The sequence below is a fragment of the Lonchura striata genome, chromosome 6, assembly GCF_046129695.1.
Source record: "Lonchura striata isolate bLonStr1 chromosome 6, bLonStr1.mat, whole genome shotgun sequence".
NCBI lineage: Eukaryota > Metazoa > Chordata > Aves > Passeriformes > Estrildidae > Lonchura > Lonchura striata.
Window position 1 is genome coordinate 65,006,172 of NC_134608.1, and position 6,000 is coordinate 65,012,171.

Here is a 6,000-nt window from a genome sequence, read left to right on the forward strand (position 1 = left end):
TGGGTCCCCAAGCCCCCTGCCCATACCTGGGGGGCTCATGGGAGGTTCCCTCTACCCAAACGCTGGTGCTGCAGCCATGGGGGAGAGGTGGGTAGGAAAGGGGGATCTGGGGTGGTCAGGGAGGAGGAGCAGTAGGAAGAGGAGAGAGAGATGAGGAGGAGGTTAGGGAAAAGAAGGAACAGGAACAGGAGGAGGAAGAGGAGGAACCGCAGCAGATCCACACGGTTTGCCTGCCCTTCTGCCGAGTCTGCAGCTCCCCTGGTCATGGCAGCATTTACTCCCCCAGATCCTGCAGGTAAGTGGGGAGGTGGAGCTCACCCCAAATCTATTGGGGAGTTTCTGGCAGTTTTTTTTGCAGGGAAAGGGATATTTGGATCTTGCATTGCCCCAAAGGTGAGACGCAGATGCCCCTTTGGAGACTTGTGAAGGGTTCCTGTAGCGATCTCTGTACTGGCTGGGGCAGTGGTAACAGTTTGGGGGGGACATTGGTTTTGGGGTTCCAATTGGCATCGGAGTGGGGAGAGCAGCAATGGCCAATCCTGGAGCTGGGGGATCCCAGCAGCCTGGAGGAGTGGGGGACTCTGGAGATGAGCAGAGTCTGGGCCCATCCAACTGTGAACAGGGTGGTGACTTCTCGAGCTGGACTTGGGCAGCAGGACCAAGGTGCTCACCCTTTGTTTTTCCCCCAAGCCGGGATTTGTCCATCCCAACCTTTGTGCAGGTGGAGCTGGTGGAGGCTGTGAGGAAAAGGAAGATAGCATGGAACACTGAGGCAGGTGAGGAGTAAGTCACTGCCCCTTTCCCCCTCTCCTCTGCTCCACCTATCAGCCCAACATTGCCCCTGGCTGCAGGACAGCGCTGCTGCCAACGCTGTCCTGCCAGGGACGAATTGGTGGGATCTCCTTCCCCTTCCCTCTGGCATGGAGGCAAATCCCATCCTCTCCTTGTCCACCCTCCTTCCTCTTCTCATTCTATCCTTCTTCCTTCCACATTCCTTCCTCTTCTTTTCTTTCCTTACCCCAGGCACTGAGCTGCAGACAGAGACCTGGGAGGACAAATCGCTGCTCAGAACCTCTGTTTTGAGGCTGTTTTGAGCAGCTCCACAGCATGGGAACCCAATGGGGAGGAAAAGCCCTGGAGATCCCACACAAGGAGGGGCTGCAAACCCAGCCCCGGGAGTTGTGAGGAGGTAAGAGCCCCTCTGTGCCTAGAAGGCAGCCAGAGATCCATTTGGCACTCAGAGATGGTGGAGATGACTCATGGCGGTCAGAAGCTCCACAAGCGCTTGGAACGTGGGAAGGGCTTCAGCTGGAGCTCCGGAGATCAGACCTGATCTGGCACCAGGTGATCCAGATGGGGAATCAATCAGCCCTACAAGTGTGGGGAGTGTGGGAAGGGCTTTGGGTGGATCTCCAAGTTCATCAGCACCACAAGATTCACACCAGGGAGAGGCCCTATGAGTGTCCCAAGTGTAGGAAGTGGTTTCTGAGAAGCTCCAATCTCATCGTAATGAGCCAAGGGGTCAGCTGGAAAAGTATTTAGGATAAATGAAAACTGTGGATGAGTCAAGGGGACAGCTGGGAATATAACTGAGATAGTAGAAGATTACATATTTTAGTTAAGATTTTAAAATTAGTTAAGAAGCCAAGTTGCTAGCAAAAATCACATGCCTTAGTTAAAGAGTAGCAAATATATTAGAAAAGTAAAGCTAGGAGTGACAGGGATAGATGTAGGAATTGTGAAGGAGCTGAGACCATAGAAATATCTTGCCTTAAGAATAATCAGCAGTTAGGAGAGGCTACCGTGACCAGCAGATCAAAAAGTCCTGCAAACTGGCCATGGGTGAAGAGTTTACCTTGAGGCAGACAGCTTTCTTCCTCCCTTACACCCACTCCCTTATTTCAAAATCCCAAAGACCCAGTTAAGGAAACACGATTGCACAGCCGTAATGGATATTCAGCTGATTATAATACAAAGTGGGCAGGTAATGATTATGTATTATGTGTCCTTAGAAACAGCTTGGATATGTAAAACCTTTTCTGTATAAATAGAAAGCAGGAGTCTGCAACTCCTTGCACATGTACTTGGAAATGATTCCACATGTGTCCAGCACTGCAATAAAATACCCTTCTTTCCAGCTTTAATTAGTTGAGGAGCCGTCTGTCCATGCTTCAGTGCATCAGTGGATTCACACACAGGAGAGGCCCTTCTGCTGCCCTGAGTGCGGGAAGGGCTTCAAGCACAGCTCCAGCCTCGTCACCCACAGGCACATCCACACCGGGGAGAGGCCCGGTGAGTGTCCTGTGTGTGGGGAGAGATTCTCCAGAAGCTCTCGCTTGACCCAACACCAAAGGAGGCACCATTAAGGGAAGCCCTGCGAGCACCCCCAGTCCCAGTGTCACCCCCTTTCCTGCCCACAGAGCTCCTGAGCCAGCGGCGGCCGCAGCCGCTCCCCGTGGCCTTGCACAGGACCCCCTGAGATGGGGCAGGGAGGATTCGGGAGGATTCGGGAGGGTTTGGGAGGGTTTGGGGAGGATTTGGGAGGATTGGGGAGGATTCGGGGAGGATTCGGGAGGGTTTGGGAGGATTCGGGGAGGATTTGGGAGGATTTGGGGAGGATTCGGGAGGATTGGGGAGGATTTGGGGAGGATTTGGGAGGATTTGGGAGGATTGGGGAGGATTTGGGAGGATTGGGGAGGATTTGGGCCGTGGCGGGGCGGGTCCGGCCGGGACCGCTGGTCGCTGCGGGTCTGCCCAGCAACTGGTGAGTCATCAGCCGCGCTGTCTCTGATTGGCTGAGGGAAGGCGGGAGTAGGAAAAGGATCGGGAGAGATCCCGCCCCGAGCACCAGCACTGGCAAAACAGTCCCAGCCCGGGCACAGGGAGGGAATTTATTACCATCCAAATCACAGCAGGAGAAGGGAAAGAAATCTCTCCAACACCTTCCCCCACCCAACAGGGATCACCCAGACCAGGGGTTATCAATGATGGAGAGTCGGGGGCATCTGAGTTGGGATCAGAAGCCAATTTTATTGAGTGTATCAGGTGTTTATATAGAATTTCACTTGTATGGTGCTTATATAGGGCTCTGTTTTTGGTAACAGTTTCCCATTGGTTACACTTCTTTATGACATCACATGACCTGGTAACATTATTTTATCACTATGTCTCACAATATGTTTCTTGGTCACTTCTTGCCCAGGGAGACTTTATCTGTGTCTGTCTCTCCCATGGTTTCTGCTCAATCAGGCAGAAGAAGAAGATATCAGGCCCCTTTATCAGTTCCACTGTACTCTCTGGTTTGTTCCCCATACCTCCCCCTATCTGTTCAAACAAAAATACATTCTTAAGTGATTTGTCTATTAATTTTTTCACACAATATAAAATACAAGGAATAAGCATAACAATACATAATATAATCCTAATACATATAAGCCTATTTTAACTAAATTTCTTATCCATCCACCAAGTCTCCAATCCCCCAGAAGCTGATCTAGCCCTGTAAGCCCTGATACCACTGGGTAATCATAACCATTTTCCCAAGGGCATAAGTCTGCTAGAGGTTAAACAGGTGCTGATGTGGTGGCGAGGTCCTGTTCACAAGGGTTCTCCTCCAATGTTGATGTTCAAGGTGAATCTTCAAGTGATGCAGTCAAAGAATCTCAAAACACCTTCACATTGTTTGCTGGAATCCACTTGGAACCATTCTCTGTGGACATGCAAGCAAAACCTCTACCCCAGCCTGGTCAGAGAGAAAGCCAGGTAAACTTTCCTAGGAATTGTTCTGGGGAGTTTTGAGAAGGCTGAGAGAAAGAATTAAAGCAATCTTGCAGCTGGTGTTTTGAACAGTTGTTTTCTTATAAGATGTTTACTAAAGGGTGTTTCCTTAATTAGCCAATCATGTGAGGTGTGTTGATTAAAGGACCAGTCAGGTCGGTGTTGGAGCAGTGTATAAAAAGAAATGGGTTCCTAAAAAAATTAGTATTAGTCTCCTGGAGAGAGTTAGATTTTATGTGTCGCCTGACTCTTGTTCCTGACTCAGTGGTGACACCAGGTGACATCAGGTGACCTAAGGATAAAGCCCCAATATCTTACCAGATCCTGGATCCTTCACTAAGGCAAGGGATTTTTCCTTTTGTTGCAATTGTGAATTACAATTAAAATGTCAAACAATCAGGGGTTGGAGTCCATCAAAGATCATTTCAAGAAGTTGAACACATAAAAGGCTTTCTGCAGTCTCTCGGAAGGGTTGTCCTCTCTGGCCCCCCCTTTCTATTGTACCAGGAGACGCTTGAGGGAGCCATGAGCCCATTCAGTGACAGATTGGCCTTTTGAGGAATGAGGAATACCTGTTTTGTGCATAATTCCCCAAAGGCAAAAAAGGTAGCAACTCAGCAGGAAGTATAAGCTGGGCCATTGCCTTTACTTCAGGTGGTATACCCAGAGTTACAAAAGCAGCAGTGAAGTTCTAGAGACATCTTTAGCCGTTTTCCCTGAATGGGCTGATGCAATGTCTTGGTTTGAAAAGACAGGAGTCTGTGTAGCAAGGCAAGACCCTCCTGTGAAATCGAAAATGTAAACCCCCCTCCCTCCGAATTACCACAATTTCAAAATTAAAAGGCTCTCAAGCAAAGATATGGGAATGGGAATAACAGTTCTTTACTAGGAAAAAAATTAAATTAAAAAAAATGCAGTTAGTACAAACAAAACTAGTGATAGAGTCAGAAACCTGACACCCTGAGGAGTCAGGGTGTTGGTAATAGTCCAGTTAAATGGTGGCTGCTCCTCCTGGAGTGCCTGATGAAATGCTGCTGAAGCGGTGATCTCTAGAAGGGTGGAGTTTTCTCTGAAGGTCTGGTAGTAGCTGGGCCTGGTCTTCCTCTGGGAATCCAGCAGAGAAGAAGCTGCTTCTCTGGGAATCCAGCAAAGTGGCTGCCAGTGTCTCAAAAAGTGCTGATTTTATGCAGGTAGGAATGCTTGGCTCCTCCCTCTAGGTGGAGCATCTCACAATGGGATGATGTAACTTTACCGGTCATGCAGTGAGTCATTCAATGGTCCATGAACAGAAGATATCTCCCCAGAGGGAGACATTGTTCTTGGAAGAGATAAGAAAACTGCCCAAGCTCCAACAGATGGCAAATAGAATACATGCTGATCTTACAAGCCAGGACACCCCACATCCCCATTGTCCCCATTGTCCCCAGTGTCCCCCCACTGTCCCGATGTCCCCAATGTCCCCGATGTCTCTGATGTCCCCAATGTCCACCCGTTATCCCTGATGTCCCCCCAAATGTCCCCATATCCCTGATGTCCCCCTATTGTCCCTTATGCTCCTGCATTGTCCCCATGTCCTCAGTGTCCACCCATTATCCCCGATGTCTCTGATGTCCCCAGTGTCCCCTCCCCATTGGCCCAAATATCTCAATGTCTCCAATGTCCCCACATTGTCCCCATGTCCCCCAATGTCTCCTATGCCCCTGCACTGTCCCCATGTCCCGAGTGTCTCTCCGTTGTCCCCACATCCCTGATGTCCCTGATGTTCCCACATCCCTGATGTCCCCCCACATCCCCATTGTCCCTGATGTCCCCAGTGTCCCCCCACATCCCTGATGTCCCCACATCCCAACTGTCCCCCTGTTGTCCCTGATGTCCCCACACCCCTGACGCCCTGTCCCACCCCTCAGTGTCCCTGTTAGTGTCCACGCGGACGCCGCAGACACGGGCACTGCTGGGGGCGCCGGGGCGGCTGCACTGCGCCTTCGCGCCCCCGGCCGAGCCCTTCACGCTGCAGTGGCTGCGGCACCGCCACGGCGCCACGCGGCGCCTGCTGGCCTTCGACTCGGCCGCCGCCCGCCGCAGCGAGGCCGCGCCGGGGGTGCTGCTGTTCCTGGGGGGCCACGGGAGCCCCCCCGGCACCGCGCAGGGGAGGGGAGGGGAGGGGCTGCGGAGCCCTGCGGGGACAGCGGGGGGCGCCACCGAGCGGGGGGGGTGTCGGGTCCT